The sequence below is a fragment of the Vulpes vulpes genome, chromosome 2 (assembly GCF_048418805.1).
Source record: "Vulpes vulpes isolate BD-2025 chromosome 2, VulVul3, whole genome shotgun sequence".
In the NCBI taxonomy this organism is placed as follows: domain Eukaryota; kingdom Metazoa; phylum Chordata; class Mammalia; order Carnivora; family Canidae; genus Vulpes; species Vulpes vulpes.
This window is the reverse complement of record NC_132781.1, coordinates 138764839-138782912: the sequence shown is the minus strand read 5'-3', so window position 1 is coordinate 138782912 and position 18074 is coordinate 138764839. Positions and strand designations below refer to the sequence as shown.

At 48.7% G+C, this 18074-nt stretch overlaps 2 non-coding genes across 2 annotated transcripts; one reads left to right on the top strand and one right to left on the bottom strand.

Moving 5' to 3' along the window:
• The first annotated feature begins 10737 nt into the window (after window positions 1-10737).
• TRNAL-CAG (transfer RNA leucine (anticodon CAG)) lies at window positions 10738-10820 on the top strand. Its single transcript has one exon. It is a non-coding gene; the product is annotated as a tRNA-Leu (tRNA).
• A 289-nt stretch (window positions 10821-11109) lies between these two features.
• On the bottom strand, window positions 11110-11192 carry TRNAL-CAG (transfer RNA leucine (anticodon CAG)). Its single transcript has one exon. It is a non-coding gene; the product is annotated as a tRNA-Leu (tRNA).
• Between the last annotated feature and the right edge of the window lie 6882 nt (window positions 11193-18074).

The window sequence follows — 18074 nt, the reverse complement described above, 5'->3', positions numbered from 1 at the left end:
CTACCTAATTCCGTATCTCTTCCCCTCAACTGATAGGTGATTTCCAATAGTACCTCATTACGAGTAATATTATCTAAGCCTTCCTTTTTTTAAAGATTTTATTTATTTATTCATGAGAGACGGAGAGACATAGGCAGAGACATAGGCAGAGGGAGAAGCAGTCTCCCCACAAGGAGCCCAATGTGGGACTCAATCCCGAATCCCAGAATCAGGCCTTGAGCCAAAGGCAGACGCTCAACTGCCGAACCACCCAGGCATCCCTCCAAGCCTTCTTATTTACACATCTTTGCTCACATGTAAGATTTTCTATGGATCCAGTGTTCAAAGCAGAACCACTGGATTGAAGAATATTTGCATTTTTTTATAGATACTGCCAAAGACGTATCTTTTATAGATACTCCAAAAGACACCCACTAAGAGTGAGCTTAACTATTTGCCCAAACTCTAATATATGTGATAAGAAAAGAAAAAAAAAAAAAGTCTCATTGTTTCACTGGCATTTCCTAATACTTAGCTAGTGGGACTGAGTTTCTCCTTAAGCTCATTGGCCATTCATATTTCTTTTTCAGACATTTGCCCTTGTGTAGTAGGGAATTTACATTTGCCCAAAGAGAAGTCTGGTCTTTGCCCTCAGCTTCTGGGAGGTAAACCTTTGGAAAGTCCTGCCTGAGAAAGATGTCTTTGTTTAAGATGGGATCTGGCCACACCAGATGTTCTAACAACAGCGAGGTTTAGGTTAGGAGAACTTGCTATTAGCTCATTTAGCTCCACTTGGAGAAATTGAAAACAGATTAGCTATGTGGGGAATCAATCGCCTGTGGCCACATAAGGAAGGTCCTATAAAGATTCTAGACACCAAGGTGGCAAATTTACCTGGTCCGTGTATATACTCCATGTGTATACACAACAGTGCTGAGAAAATAATGCGTGGAATCCATGATTCTCTGTGGAGAGGACAACAGACACTCCATGTTTGGAACCTAAAGTCATGCTTTTAAAAATTATACAAGTTGGGTGCCTGGGTGGCTCAGCGGTTGAGCATCTGCCTTTGGCTCAGGTTGTGACCCCAGGGTCCTGGGATCGAGTCCCACACGGGGTTCACCGCAGGGAGCCTGCTTCTCCCTCTGCCTATGTCTCTGCCTCTCTCTCTGCTGTCTCTAATGAATAAATAAAATCTTTTTAAAAAATTACACAAGTCAAAAAAAAATTACACAAGTGATCAGTTTTAGTATGGTCACTGTAGTGAACCACCATCACTATTTAATTCCAGAACATTTCCATCAGCCCCATGTGCCTTTCCGTTGGCATATTTTAATCTGTCTCCTTTAGCAGTAAAAAGCAGTCCCTGTGAGTATAACAGTTGTCATGGCTTTCTGTGCGTCCTTGTAACCAACAGATTATTGCACCTGAGGGTGGTCTGGGGAATGCCCCGAACTCAGCCCTTGTGTCACAAGTGGTCTTGTGGATTACTTAGCTCCCTCTGACACAGCAGCCCTGTTTGTAGTTTTCAAATGGTAGAAGCTCTTTCTATATTTTGCATACTCACTGTTTGTCACTTTCATATGTTGCTCTAGTTTTCTCCTGCTTCCTCTTTCCCACTCTGCAACATTTTGTGTGAACTCCACCAAGATTAAAGTATTTAGATCACCCCAGAGAGTGCTTTTGTGACCTCCACCCTGGCCCCAGACAACCACTGATATGTTTTGTTACTGCTTTGCCTCTTCTAGAATGTCATATAAATGAAGTCTTACATTATAAACTTGTGGCAGGTTGAATAATGCCTCTCCTGCCAGGATGTGTGATCCTGATCCCCAGAAATTGTAGATGTTACATTTATTAGTTTGTTTATTTATGTCATTTTTTTTTTTTAAGTAGGCCCCACGCCCAATGTAGAGCCTGAACTCAGGACCCTGAGAATAAGAGTCACTTGCTCTACTGACTGAGCTGGCCAGGAGCCCCTGAACATTACCTTTTTATAGCAAAAAGGGATTCTGCAGGTATTATTAAAGGATCTTGGGGGCATCCCTAGGTGGTTCAGTGGTTTGGCGCTTGCCTTCGGCCCAGGGCGTGATCCTGGAGTCCTGGGATCGAGTCCCACGTTGGGCTCCTTGCATGGAGCCTGCTTCTCCCTCTGCCTGTGTCTCTGCCTGCCTCTGCCTGCCTCTCTCCCTTTCTGTGTCTTTCATGAATAAATGAATGAAATCTTAAAAAAATAAAATAAAGGATCTTGAGATGAGATTATTATAGATTATCTGGGTGGGTGCTAAATGCAATCCCTGTGTCCTTACAAGAAGGTCAGGGTGCCTCACTCTGTGCCTTCACTCTGTGAAGCATGTGAGTCTTGATATTCCATGTCCTGAGTTCAAGTCTCACCTTGTGCATAGAGATTACTTAAAGAAAACAAAAGGAGGAGGAGGAAGAGGCAGAGGGAGATGAGAGATTTGATGACAGTAGAAGAGAAGGCAATGTGAGTGTGGAAAGAAAGATCAATCACTATGATGCAGCCAGGAGCCCAGGAAGGCTGGTAGGTAGCCTTTAAGAATACAAGGGGCAACGGATGGATTCTCCTTGCAACCTCCAGAAGCAACTAGTCCTGCTGACACTTGACTTAGAACCTTAAGACTCCTTTTGGACTCCAGAACCGTAATAAAACACATTTTTTAAAATAAAAAAAAGAATAAATTTATGGATTTTTTTTAAGCCACTAAATTTGTGATAATTTGTTACAGCAGCAAGAGGAAAATGATACAGTAGTCCTTTGTGAAAAGCTCTTTTATGTAACATAAAGCTTTTGAAATTCATCTATGTTGTGGAGCATTGGTTAAGTAGATTGTTTCTTTTTAATGCTGAATGTATTCTGTTGTACTGATACACCACAATATCTTTATCCATTCACTACTTGATGGACATTTGGGTTCTTTCCAGTTTGGGCGGCTATGAATTAAAAAAAACACCTATGAACATTTGTATGCAGCTTTTTTGGGTACAAACCTATGATTTCATTTCTCTTGGGTAAATACCTAGAAGTAGAATTGTTGGAGCATACGGTATGTATAGCAGTGACATTGCAAAACTGTGTTCCAGAGTGGCCATGCCATATTGCCAAAGTGGCTGCTCATCATTGGTTTTATGGATGAGTACACAAGCTGGAGAAAGGGCAGGAACTTGCCCAGGATGGTCACCAGCTGAATTAGAGATATCAGCAGAACTGGAATCAATGTCTACAGCTTCTCATCCCCAGCAGGGATCCTGGGAGGCAGGCCTGCCTGAGTGTCTCCCTACCGTTTCTAGCCTGGCCGGCTGCTTCTGCCACTTCCTACCTTCTCTCGCCCCATCCAGCCCCATCCAGCCCCAGCAGGAGGTAGAGACCAGAGCAGCATTCAGTAGGGGCTTCACAGTCCCCACCCCAGAGGGTACGGGCTAGTGGTGGCAGAGGCTTGGGGAATGGGGGGCACTGTCAAGAATGCCCCCTTTAGGATCTGAGGGCAGTGCACGTCCCCCCAGAAAAGCCCTTTGGGCAGAATGTGAGGTCATTTTTGATCAAATAACTTAAGATTTCTTTTTTATTTTATTTTATTTTATTTTATTTTATTTTATTTTATTTTATTTTATTTTATTTTATTTTATTTTATTTTATTTTATTTTATTTATTTTTTCATGAGAGACACAGAGAGAGGGAGATATATAGGCAGAGGGAGAAGCAGGTTCCACACAGGGACTCAATCCTAGGACCCCAGGATCATAACCCAAGCCAAAGGCAGATGCTCAACCACTGAGCCACCCATGCGCCCCTTTATGAAATAACTTCAAATACTTCATTACAAGCACTTTGTTTTCACTTGTTTTTGATCTGATTATGCCAACGAGAAAGCCTCCTTTGGTGCTGTTATGTCTTTAACATCTAATGCTGTTCACCTCTTAGTGAGCAAAGGTTCTGGCTAGAATTTAATGGCAGTGGTTTGTTCCCATTGTGCTTATCTTTACTGTGACCTTGTTCTATTTATGGGTAATGATGCAGGTTTGCTATGATAGCCATGTTATAAGATTCTTCTCAAAAACACATTTATCACAGTGTTGAAAGTGAGGCCAGTCCAAGAAAATATTTAATGTTTAAAAAGTGCACACAACCTGGGGCGCCTGGGTGGCTCAGTCAGTTGAGTGTCAGTCTTCCATCTCAGGTCAGGATCCCTGGGTCCTGAGATCAAGCCCCGCATCCTGCTCCCTGCTCAGTGGGGAGCCTGCTTCCCCCTCTGTCTCTGCTGCTCCCCCTGCTTGTGCTCTCTCTCTGTCAAATAAATAAATAAAATCTTAAAAAAGAAAAAGTGCACATAACTGTTGTATGTATGCTCAAATGGTTTCACCAAGGGTGTCAAGACCATTCACTAGGGAAAGGGCAGTCTTTCAAAACAGGGTCCTGGGAAAACAGGATGTCCACATGCAAAACAATGAAGTTGGACCCTGCCTTACAACACCATATATGAAAATTAACTCCAAGACTGGCCTGCTTAATCAGAGGAATATTGATGGGGTTGTGAGTTCAAGCCCCACATTAGGTGTAGGAATTACTGAGAATAAATTAAAATTTTTTTTAAAAAGCAACAAAACAAGGACCTGAACATTAAGTCTAAAACTATAAAATTCTTGGAAGAAAACAGGGGAAAAAAAAATCTTCATGACATTGGATTTGGCAATGATTTCTAGGGTATGACAGCAAAAGCACGGGCAACAAAAATAAAAGTAAATAAATTGGACAATATCAAAATTAAATTTTCTGTGAATGAAAGGACACAATATGTGAAATAGTGACCTATGGATTGGGGGAAATATTTGCCATAATATATCTGATTCAAGGGGTTAATTTACAGAATATGCAAAGACCCCCCATACACACACAATTCAATCACAAGAACAAAGTGAAAAAAAAATGGGCAAAAGACTTGGATAGACATTTCTCCAAATAAGATATACACACAGCTAACAAGCACATGAAAGGATGCTCAACACCACTAATCATTAAGGAAATGCAAATCAAAACCTCAATGAGATATCACCTCACATTCATTGGGATGGCTGCTATTAAAAAACCCCAAACAAATAGTCAAAACAGAAAATAAGGGGCACCTGGGTAGCTCAGTAGTTGAGTATCTGCCTTTGGCTCAGGTCGTGATCACGGGGTCCTGGGATCAAGTTCTGCATCGGGCTTCCTCCGTGGAGTCTGCTTCTCCCTCCGCCTGTGTCTCTGCCTCTGTCTCTGTGTGTCTCTCATGAATAAATAAAATCTTTAAATAAAACACACACACACAAAATAAGAAGGGTTGGGTAGATGTGAAGAAACTGGAACCATTGTGCATTGGTGGTAGGAGTGTAAACTGATGCAGCTGTTGTGGAAAACATTATGGCAGTCTCCCAAAAAATTAAAAATAGAATTGCCGTATGATCCAGCAATTCCACTTGTGGGCATACATCCCAAAGAACTGAAAGCAGGATCTCAAAGAGATATTTGTACACCCCTGTTCATCACAGCAATATTCACAATGGTGGAAAGGTAGAAGGACCCAAGTGTCCACCAATGGATGGATATCCAACCATGAGGTATATCCATACAGTGGACTATCATTCTGCCTGAAAAGGGAATAACATTCTGGTCCATGTTATAGCATGAACTGTGAGGACCTCATCCTAAGTGAAACAAGCCAGTCACAAGGACACAAATACTGGGTGTGTGATTCTACTTATAGGAGATACCAAGAGAAGTCAGACTCCTAGGAACATAAAGTGGAACAGTGATTGTGAAGGGCCGCAGACAGGGAGGACAGAGGGCACCTGGGTGGCTCAGTGGCTGAGCGTCTGCCTTCAGCTCCGGTCCTGATCCCGGGGTCCTGGGATGGAGTCCCGCATCGGGCTCCCCACGGGGAGCCTGCTTCTCCCTCTGCCTATGTCTCTGCCTCTCTGTCTTTCATGAATAAATAAAGTCTTAAAAAAGCAAAAAAAAAAAAAAAAAAAAAAAAAAGATGACAGGGAATTAGTGTTTAATGGGGACAAAGTTTCACTTGGGGAAGATGAAAAAAGTTTTGAAGATGGAATGTGGTGATGGCTGCATAGCAGTGTTATACGTAAGTCAGTCTTATACGTGTTTTATTCTAATTAACTTCTTTGTTAACATGTACCATTGGAACTCGGATTGGGTAAAATAGGGTAATAAGTGCCTGAAGTTTGGGAAACCCAGTAATCCGGTCTCTTTCTTGTCACCATTGGGGCATCTGTGCTTGCAGAGAGGGACAGGGATTATCTCAAGCTGCACAGTAGGCGAATGTGGCCAGGGGCTAGGTGGCTCCTGTCATCACTGCGCATTCTCCTCTCCCCACCCCTCTGGGGACATCCAAGGAGCAGGCTGGGACTGGGGTATGCAGGTAAATCAAGGCCAACAGCTGTGGGGGACTCCATGAATTCTTTTCTTTTTTTTAAGATTTTATTTATTCATGAGAGACACACACACACAGAGAGGCAGAGAGAGAAGCAGGCTCCATGCAGGGAGCCCGATGTGGGACTCGATCCCCGGGTCTCCAGAATCAGCCCTGGGCTGAAGGTGGCGCTAAACCGCTGAGCTACCCGGGCTGCCCGGACTCCACGAATTCTACGCAAACATCCATTTCTATGAAATGCCACCATGCTTGAACTTCCTGGTATAGAGAAAAGATGTGAGGTCTTCATGGAGGAGGTGCCATTTGAACAGAGCCCTAGAAGAGCAGTTTGAGAAGGGAGCATTCTAGGTGGACGATATAGGAGCAAAGGGCAGACGTCAGGACGCTGAGTAGTTGGGGCTGATGGACTTTGTGTGCATGTCTCTGTGTTAAGAGACACAGCCAAGACCAGCACAGAGTGGGTGGGGAACTGGCGGGGCCCTGCCAGCCTCTCGGCCGGTTACCTCCGGGTCAGAAGGAGGCAAAGATCTGATTATTTTCCTTACCTGGGCCTTACTGCCTGCTGGGACTGGGGCAGAGGTTGTTTGGGGTGGGAGGGAGATCCAGAGCTCCAGAGAAAGGGCATTAGGATTAATTATTCATTGATACATCCACAGCTCATAGGCCTGAGACATGTGGCCAGGCCAGGGCTCACATGGACTGACCCCATCCTGGCCAGGTGCCGGCTGCACAAGGAGGTCTGGGGTGTATGCCCAGGACTTCCTGCCTGGGCACACCCCTACCTTGGTGTCTCATTCATTCATTATTTAACCTGTGCTCCTTTATCTCCTTCTCCACGTTTTTGTGTGCTAGGTCCTGGGGATTCAATGGCAAAGAAGACTCTTGCAGCCTCTGTCCTTTTGTTTTTTGGTTTATTTGTGGGGTTTTTTGGGTGTAAAATGATGGTTTTATTAAAGCACGGGGACAGAACCCATGGACAGGAAGAGCTGCTGCCAATCTCTGCCCTTTTGAAGAGTTCAGTTTTAGAAACAGGGAAGGGACACATACCTAGACAGGCTTTTCTATTTGCTGTGAGGGGTTGGCCCTGGAGCTTGTGGGAACACAGAGGAGGCCAAAAACCTAGGTAAGGGAGAGGAATATCAGAGAAGGTTTCCTGGAGGTGGCATCATAGGAGAAGCTACCAGGGGGAGAAAAAACTGCCAACCTTCTTCAGCCTCTTTCCCAAAGTGCGAGATCCAGCTCCAGCCACACTGTCCCTCTTTCGACTCTGGCCCTGGGCCCTGCTATTGGGAGCCGCCCCCATCACTCCATCCTTCCTAACCATGCCCACAGTTCCAGGACCATTCCTGAGACCTCTTCTCGAGGACACTAGGCTTCACCATCTCCATCATCCCCAGAATTTTTTTTCCCCTTCTTTTGCCCAACAGGAAATTGGCACATGCCAATTATATATTCTAGTCTGTGGATGCTATAGTAGTACCCATCTATAGATAAACAATCCTTCTAAAAACAAAACAAAACAAAACAAAACAATCTTTCTATCTTCCCCCTGGATGTTGAGTACATTTTGTTAAAGGATAAATTTTTAAATTAAAATGTAAAAAAAAAAATCGTGTTGTGGAAACAACACATACAAAAGTATGGCAGTTCTTTAAAAAAATAAAAATAGAATTTTTAAAAAAGATTTTTAATTTATTTGACAGAGAGAGCAAGCAAGCACACACAAGAAGAGTAGTGGGAGAGGGAGAAGCAGGCTCCCCACTGAGTAGGGAGCCCGATGTGGAGCTCTATCCCAGGACCCTGGGATCATGACCTGAGCCAAAGGCAGATGCTTAACTGACTGAGCCACTCAGGCACCCAAATTTTAAAGGGTATTAAAAATATAAAATATATTAAAAATATGATCATTTAAACATGTGATCAATATAAAAATTACTAATGAGATATTTTACATTCTTATATAAATGGCATATCTCAGTTCCGACCAGTCACATTTCAAGTGCTCCATAGCTACAAGTGGTTAGTGGTTACTGTATTAGGTAGCACGGCTGCAGATAATAGCTAATATTCCATAGACAGAACATTCAGGATTTTTTTTTTTTTTTGCCTTTTTCAAAGTCTTTCCTAACTTTTCCTGGCCATTTTTTCATTTAAAAAGAAGCACCCAAGTAATCCATGCTCATTATCCAAGTATCAAAAGCAAGTAACCAAAGAGAAAAAGAATCATAATAAATGACACCAGCCAGAGATAATCACAGTTGCTCATGTTTCTATAGCCTCCGAGACTTTAATAGACACGTATATAATTATTTATTTAATAGACACAGGAGTATAATGTGTCTGTTAAATATTAACGTATAAATTATATAATAAAAATTAATACATTAATAGGCACATTATATATATTTGAAATAAATGTTAGTTATATACAGTACAAAAGTATAAACAAGTAGTTATGTATTTTTAAACTTATGTATTTGTTAATGTATAGACTGAAATTGAATTAAGGATTTTTAAAAATTTAGGATAGTTTTAGATTAACAGAAATACTGCAGGGTACAGACAGTTCACTTATAAAGCATACCCAGTTTCTTCTATTATTAACATCTTACATTGGTAGGGGTATTTGTCACAATGAGCCAATATTGAGAGATTATAATTAAAGTCTGTACTTCACACTCAGATTTCATCAGTGTTTTGCTACTGTCCCTTTTCTGTTCCAGAATACCGTCGGGATAGCACACTGAAGACTTGGCTGTGACAGTTTCTCAGACATTCCTTGTTCCTGAGGACTTTGAGAGTTTTGAGGAGCGCTGGTCAAGTATTCTGTAGAATGTACTTCCATTGGGCTATGTCTAATATTTTTCTCACAATGAGCATCAGACGAATGCATTTTGGGGAGGAAGGCCAGAAGCGCCATTCAAGGGCACAGCAGGCCCAGGGTATATACTGTCAATGTGACTTACCACTGTTGACGTTGACCTTGATCATCTGGTGAAATTATATTTATTTTGATTAGACTGTATGTGCGCATGGTACAAAAACTTAAAGTACGAGTTAAAAAGTCTCCCTCAGGCTCTTGCCTCCTCCTCCTTTAAAACATGGGTCTCCTCGCCCAAGGCGGCCACGTCGGGTCCCTGGAGTACAGCGCTTTACGCGGTTGATGGGGGTTTGCAGATACGGCTAAATTCAGGGTCTTGAGATAGGGAGATCCCTCTAGGGGGACTATCAGGATGGGCCCAGTGGGATCGCCAGGGTCTTTATAGGAGGTCAGGCGCGAGGATCAGCGCGAGGGAAGACCCGGCGGTGGCGGGAGCAGGAGCGGGAGCAGGAGCAGGAGCAGCAGCAGGAGCAGGAGCAGGAGCAGGAGCAGGAGCAGGAGCAGGAGCAGAGGCGGCCCCTGGGGAGGTCGCAGCCTCCGGAAGCTGGAAACGGAAAGGAAACGGGCCCCAGAGCCTCTGGAAGAAGTGCAGTTCTCATCTCCAGAACCGAAGGATGGTGAACAGCGTCATTTTAAGCCACTGAATCAGCGGTCGTTTGTCACAGCAGCGCAAGAACCTGACGCAGCGGCTCCAACGCCGCGCCCGCCTTCCCCGCGGGCGGCGCTCCGAGCCCCGCCCCGCCCCGCCCCGCCGTACCCCTGCTCCCGCGGGCGCCCCGCTGCCTTCCCAAGTCTCTCTCATTAGGGAAAACGTCCTCTGTAGCTACCTTCCCGCTGCCCGCGTTCGCCTCGCGGACACCATCCCCATCCCTCGTACACACCAGGCTTTTGCACGCAGATAAACTGCCTCTTCTCCGAATTTAACAGCCTCCAACTTTCCCCTTGTTCGCTTACTTTCCCCGGCTGCGGTCCCAGGCACGCACGTGCGGGCGCTGCGTCCGCCCGCGCCTCCCTCCGACGCGAGCCGTCTAGGGCCCGCCCACCGCCCCCCTCGCGGCCAGCAAGCGTCCCGACCCTCGCCGCCCGCCCGTGCCCGGCGTTAAAAACGACCGCACGTCTACGGGTTCGGAGCCTGGACCAGGGGCTGGAACTTAACAACGTAGTTTCCTTTCTATTATGTTTATTTTTAGGGTTATTTTCGACCGATGGCAAGGGAAACTGATTTTTGTGTTTCTGCTCAGGCTACAGTTTCCATTTAATACACGTAGGAGAAAAAAAAAAAAAGACTGAATCAGTTGCAGTTTACACCCGCGGACGCCTGGGGCGGCGGGCGCGGGCCGGGGCTGCGGGCACACGGCGCCGCCTGGCTGCGCTCCTCGCCGCGCCGCACGGAAACGGCAACTACACGGAGCCCTCCAGGCCGGCCCCCGGGAAGTCAGGATGGCCGAGCGGTCTAAGGCGCTGCGTTCAGGTCGCAGTCTCCCCTGGAGGCGTGGGTTCGAATCCCACTTCTGACAACTCCTATCTTTTGCCTTTTTCTTCCCGCAACGTTCAAGCAGAGCGTATCCGTTTGACAACTCTAAACAGGGACCCCACGGTACAGATCGGAGCTTTTTTTTGTTTTTTTTTTCCCCCGGTCCAAAGTCAAATAAATGTCATTAGGAAGAAAATGCCTGTTGAGAGAAATACTTGTTTTGTAGAGAGATTAAATGGAAACTGTCCGGCGGTGCATCAGCTCGTTGATTCCTGCAGCTGTTGGCGAAAAGTACTGGGGGGGGTAAAAAAAAAGCAAAGCAAAAGAGCACTTGTCAGGAGTGGGATTCGAACCCACGCCTCCAGGGGAGACTGCGACCTGAACGCAGCGCCTTAGACCGCTCGGCCATCCTGACTGCTCGCTCTCCGCCTTCCAAGCAAACCTCTTCGGAATAGCTCTAGTATGCGCATGCGTAGCGAGCGGCGGCGGGGTCCGGGCGGGCTCTGTTCCGCGCCGGCTCGAAGGGGCGGGGCGCAGTGGGGCGCGGGAAGGCTGCGCAGGCGCCTCGGTGGCGGCAGGGGGCGCGCGCTGCGTGCTGGAGAGGCGGGGCCCCGCGGCGCCTCGGGCCGGCGCTCCGTGCGCAGGCGCCGCGCTCGTCCGCGTTTCCGGCCGGCGTCGGGCGCGCGCACCTGCGGGCCCGCAGCACTTGTGCTCGGCGCCCCGGGCGGCGGCCGCGGAGTCGCAAGGTGTCAGCGCGCGCCGGGCGCGTTCTCCTTCCGAGCACCTGTGCAAACTGCAACTTCACGGTTGTGTGTGTGTGTGTTGAAGCCGCTTATCGGCTCGGGGTGACACCGCGTCCTGCAGCGGCGCCGCTGCACCGCGCCGCGCTCCGTCCCTGCCTGGCCGTGGCCCTGGCGCCCGCACCGCGCGGGGCACGCAGTAGGCGCGCAGGGGACGTCTGCGGATTCGCCTTTCCCTCCCCTCCCCTTCCTGCATTACGTCATCTGAGTGATTCACGTCTCCTCGCAGCCAGCGCCCCCACCCGCGCCCCTCGCCTGGGCAGGCGGATCCCGACCTCGCAGCACCTTCCGCCCCCTCCCGCCGTCACCCGGCCCAGGACCAGGAGACCGACGGGCCGCGAGGGCGCCTTTCTCCAGGGGATTTCCGGGCGGGGGTAGGGGAAAGGGAACTTCCACTCCCCCAGGATCTCATGCGACCCCAAGAAAGGCGGGCAGGAAGCGGGGACAGGACACCGAGGTTCTGGCGAGGCTGGGCCACTGGCCGGCTGTGTAACTGGGCCTGAAGGGGCTGAAGGTGACCTCTGCGCTGCCCCTGGCCTCCAGGGGACAGGCCCAGAGGCCATGAGTACCGCAGTCACATTCGCCCCCAGTGCCCTCTGACTCACCCCAGGTAGCATCACAGAGCGGCCTCAGTCTTTCGGTGCTTCCAGATTCGCAAGAGAACATTCCCTACCAACCCCGGCTTGGGTCCCTTTTGGACCCCTAGGACTTGGGATGCCAAGGGGTGGTGTGGCTTCTGGGGTATGCAGAGGTCCTGATGATTTAAGGGGTGATAAACCTCCCTGTCTCCTTTCCTTCCTACAAACTCCCCCTCCTCATTGGCTGTCAGAATTGATTTCTTCGGGTTCAGCAAAGACCTCTTTTGTAATTTTTCCGGAAATACACTGGACACTGGAAAGGGCACCAACAAACATTTAGGGAGCACTTGTTATGTGCCAGACCCTCTTCTAGACGTGGTTATTTAACAATAATCAAGAATGACTAAGGGGATCCCTGGGTGGCTCAGCGGTTTAGAGCCTGCCTTCACCCGGGGCATGATCCTGGAGTCCCGGGATCAAGTCCCGCATCAGGCTCCTGCGTGGAGCCTGCTTCTCCCTCTGCCTGTGTCTCTGCCTCTCTCTCTCTGTCTCTCATGAATAAATACATAAAATCTTTAAAAATAAAAGAATGACTAGGGGGTTTCATGGGAATGGTGGTAAGGGAGGGCCTCTCTGAGGAGATGATGCCACATTCAAAAGAGAGAAACAAGCAAAATCAAAGCTGGTGGCATTCTCGGTAGAAGGCATAGCCAGTACAAAGGTCCTGAGGCAGGGAGGAGTGCGGTCTTTTGGAGCAGCAATAAGCCAGTAGGGTAGGGATAAGGATGGAGGAGGCTGAAGTCCGTATAACAGAGGGCTGGGATGCTAGGGAGGGGAATTTGGATTTTCTTCTCTGTGTAAGGGTTTCACTGGAGTGCTTTAAGCGAGGGAATAATCATAACTGGATCCAGTTAGCTAGTGAACCCTTTGGCTGCAGTGTGAAGGGTGGATCTGAGGCCAAGAGAAAAACCAGAGCCCAAGGAGAAGGCCATGAGGGATGAGGTGGTTAGAGCAGGGAAGTGAAGATTGCAAAAGGTGGCTGAATTCAAGATTCAGGATGTGTTTGGGTGGTAAAAAGAACTAGCCGTGCTGGCTGGCTGGTGTGCATGTTGGAGTGCAGATGTGGAGAGACAGGACACAGGAATGGGATAGAAGGTCACTAAGGCCATAGAGGAGTCAGGTTACCAGGTGCTCACAACTTCTCTTTAAGGTAAGTGCTGCAGACACATGCTGCTAGCTCCCCACTCCTGTCCCACTGTAGAAGGCTAAGGCTCAGACCGTCTGAGTGACTTGCTCAGGTCCTCTGGAACCTCCAGAAGCCTCTGGAACCTCCCCTCATGCCTTATACCACCAACTTTTCTGAGTGTGCATCATTTTAGAGACGAGAAAACAGGCAGGCCAGAGCTGGAACCCAAGCCAGCCCCGCTCTGCCTGTTGCCCTCCAGCCTAGCTGGGAAAAGTGCTTGCTTGATGGGGGTCGGTGTGGGGCTCCACACAAGCCCTATCTCTTGGGTTTGGGTGGGTGGTCAGCTATTCTCCCTTGTCACTTTTCAGGTTCCAGACTCCTGGCCTGGAGGAAAAGCTTTTTAGGATCCCATTCCAGCTTCAGGCCCCCAAGACCAAAAATGGGAAAGGAGAAGTCCGGCTTATCTCATTTCCCCCGATCAGCAGCCTAGATATCACCAGTGGACTGTAGAGGGACAGGCCTCACCCAGTCCCCACTCTGGGCATTTGTCCACCTTTGAAGAAGAAAGTCCCCTGAGCTCAGCTCGGGAAGTCCACCAGCACTTGGGGATGCCCCAACCTGGCTCTTCCTGTGCTCAGCCCAGAGTAATGCAGATGGAATCAGGGGCCTAGGACATCCGTAAGCTAGTGCTCAGCCAGCCAAGGGGCCCCGAAAGGGGGATCCTGGCATCCCCCTGACCTTGGCCCACATCGCCACCTCTGCCTGGGAAAACAGAGGCAGGAAGTAGAGTTTTATGAATGCCTTTTTTGCATCCATTTACTTGATGTTCATGACAGTACCACAGCATAGGTTATCATTGCTCCTATTTTACAGATCAGGAAAATGAGGCTTGGAGAGGCCAAGTAACTTACCCAGAGTCACACAGCTGATAAGTAAAGCCTGATTTTTCTGGCTTGGTATCCCTTCCTGAGTACTAGAACTGTGGTAGGTGCTTTCATTACATTGTCTTCTTAAAAAAGAAAAGAGGGGGAAAAAAAAGCCACGAAGGCTGCCAAAGGGCCAGCTGGGCTTTGTGATGTTATTTTTACTCCTGTTTTTACTCTTGGAAGATACTTAAAAGAAAGGGTAGGCTTTTCCCAGCAAGTGAGTCCAAGCAGCATGACCAAGTATTTGTGTTCAGGCTCTGGTTTCCTTGGCAAAGGTGGGGAACAGATCACCAGGCGCCAGTGGTAAAGCCCTGCCAAGGCCTTGGTTTGGGCATCCTGGCCTACCAAGTGGGGAGACCAGGGGTGGAGTGGATGAAGCAGGCATGGGTCTCTGATGGAATGGGATGGGAGCAGCTGGGTGCACCCAGGTTCCCCCTTGGCATAGAGAGCGGTAGATGGCCTAGTTTCCCGATTTTGAATGGATCATGTGGATTCTGGTGACCAGAATGGGCCAAAGGCTAGGAGCTCACTTCCAAGTTCTCTGGACCACTTATCATGGCCAGAAAGTCTTTGGTTGCCCTCGAAAGAGAACCCCAGGAATGGGGCAGACCCTGTAGCTCACCTCTCTGATAAGCGAGGGGCACAGAGCCAATTTTAACTTGAGGCAGCGTGGCCGAGTGCGTAAGCCTGTGCATTCTGGAAACACGCGAGTCCGAATCCTGCTTCCGCCATTTGCTAGCTCTGTGACCGTAGGGAGTCACTTAGCTTCTCTGTTCCTCAGTTTCTCAGTTCCCCATCTGTAAAATGGACTTAGGAATAGTCTCTGCCTCAAAGGGTTGTTGTAAAGATGAGTTAATACCTGCAGCAGGTAGGTTGCCTGCAGAGAATTATGTGTTTGCCTTGAAAGATAAAGCCCTGTGCCCTTTCTGGCCCCTGGTGAATATCGTGGGGGCAGGTTTTCAGCTGCCACACTGACTTTGCAGAGAGGTCGGGTGGTTCCACCCTCGCGACCACAGCAGACCCGACCACCTGACCACCGACCACCGGACCACCTGATCGAGCTAGCGCTGCTCACCTGCCAAGCCCGCCTCCCACCTCCGGCCCCTGCCCCCGTCTTTCTGTTTCTCCAGTGCACAAAGCGTGTGGCCTCTTGGGGCCTTGGCACCTGGTATCCCCTCCTGGAGCCACCCCTCCCCGCCACCTCGTGCAGGACTGGTTCCTTTCATCGCTCTGCTCTTGTGTCAGCTCGGGGTCTCTGCCGCAGCCCCCTGGCGAAAGTGGCCTTATGTCCCAGTCACTCTCTGCCTGGCCTCCTTTTTTACAGATGTGAAGCCCTTGGGCTCACTTGCTGGCTTATTTGCTGATCATGCTTCTCTCTTACTAGGCTGTGTGCTCTGTAAAGGCAGGAGCCTTGACTGCCTTGTTCACCAGTTATTCCCAGCAGGTAGCTCAACGCCTGTCCCATAGCGGGAGCTCGATAAAGAAGTATTGCACGAGTGGACAGACAGACGAGTCAATTCCCCCGCTCTTCAAGTCAGTTTCCGCCCCTTCTAGGGTAGAGCCCAGGAAGCCTCCCCAGGTGAGGCCGCCCATGACCCTCGCATTCCCCTCTTCATCTCTGACCTGCCTGCACGGCCCTCTGCACGGGTACATCAGCTCCTGTCCCCATCTGGTACTCAGGGACCTCCAGGTCCCCTCACAGGCCCCATCTGCTCAGCCTCTTTCAGCTAAAAGGGTGTTGTATTCTGTGTAGGGCGCCTCCAGCCCAGGGCTTGGGCAGGCTGAGGGCTTATGGCAGGGGAGGGGAGATGCGCCGGCTGAGGTTTCGACCACTGGCCGGTCTCCCGGTACACCCCCATGCCCACATCCGTGTGACGGAGTAAGCTACTGCCGTGCTCCTTGCTTAGCAGGGGTCCTGTGTGCCCACCAGCACCGTGGCCCTTCCTCACTCCTCATTCCCCACAGTTCACCAACCCCCGGCAGGCTTCAGCACGAAGACTGTTATCTGTCTTCGTTGGCAGGTGCCACACTAGTCGTTAAATGTTTTGACCATTTCCGCAGGACGAGATTATGGCTTTCCTGCTCTACCTGATACTCCAGTACTCTCTGGGAGCCCCTTTGGATTCAGTGCACCCCTGCTCTGGCTGCCTGTCCATCCCACTGCTCATCCTTCCTCCTCTCCACTCAGTAGTCTTCTGGGCACCAACCTGATCTAGCTGTGCCTGAGGCCATCCATGCCTGGTCTTTTCAGTTTCAGGAGCCAACGCTCCTTTTCACAAGACAATTCCTTTTTAAAGATTTTATTTATTTATGTATTTATGTATTTATTTATTTATTTATTTGAGACAGAGAGAGAGAGAGAGAGGCAGAAACACAGGCAGAGGGAGAAGCAGGAAGGAAGCCCGAAGTGGGATTTGATCCAGGAACTCCGGGATCAGGCCCCGAGCTGAAGGCAGCTGCTCAACCACTGAGCCACCCAGGTGTCCCTGCTTAAGACAATTTTTTGAAAAAGATTTTATTTATTTATTCATGAGAGACAGAGAGAGAGAGGCAGAGACACAGGCAGAGAGAGAAGCAGGCTCCATGCAAGGAGCCTGATGTGGGACTTGATCCTGGGACCTCGGGGTCAGGCCCTGAGCCAAAGGCGGACCCTCAGCCACTAAGCGTCCCAGGCAACCCACGACAATTTAATGTAAAACGTCTGCCACATGCAACCCGAAGATGAATACAGCCTGGATCTCTTCCAGCCAACATGGAAACATTTGAAATGTGGCTGCAGTGGATTGAGATGAGTGGTAAATGTAACATACAAATTGGATTTCAAACAAAGTAGGACAATAAATGGAAACTATTTTATTATTAATTTATGATACTGATGATGTGTCAAAGAGATACTTTTTGGGGTATGATACGTTAAATTAAAAAATATTATTAAAAGTGATTTCAGTTGTTTCTATTTACTTTTTCAGTGTTGCTCCTAGGAACACTTAGTTATGTATGTGGCTTGTGTTGTATTTTTGTCAGACAGTGCTGGGTTCCTGGCTCACCAGCAAAACATCAGGAAGCAAGAGATCAGAGCCTACCCAGGAAACTATGCAGCACCCCACGAAAGACTCCAGAGATGTCAAAGAGAAAGTAGACAAAGAAGGACAGGTCTGGGGCACCCAGGTGGCTCAATGGTTGAGTGTCTGCCTCTGGCTCAGGTCGTGATCCCGGGGTCTTGGGATCGAGTCCCACATCAGGCTCCCCTCCATGGAGCCTGCTTCTCCCACTGCCTATGTCTCTGCCTCTCTCTGTGTGTCTCTTACGAATAAATAGATAAAATGTTAAAAAAAAAAAAAAAAAAAAGCAGCAGCACAGGTCTGATCTGCAGGGATTGAGAGGAAGGGCATCCCAGGTCGGGGGCAGAGCTTGAGCAAAGGCCTCAGACACGATGGGCCTGAGAACCACCGGTGACATAGAGGAGACTTGGAGGGTAAGGATGGGCCACTGGTTCCTCCAGGGAAGCTGGGGATCTTGGGAAGAGTGTGGCATACAAAGGGACAGATACCCCACTTGCCCTTCAGCCACCATATGTTTTCTGTGTGCATCACGAGGACCCAGGCCTGGAGCAGCCATTTCCAAAGCTGTGCAGAGTCGGTCTGGCTCCTGAAATGCCGGAACCCAAAATTGCAGGCTATGTCTGATGCCCAAGCCCATCAAAATGGGGCTTCCAAGGAGAGAAAGAGGAGCCCCGATTCTGGGGAGGGGCAGGAACCAGCAGCTATGGGCATTTCCCACCAGTATGGAGCCAATCAGAACTTTGAC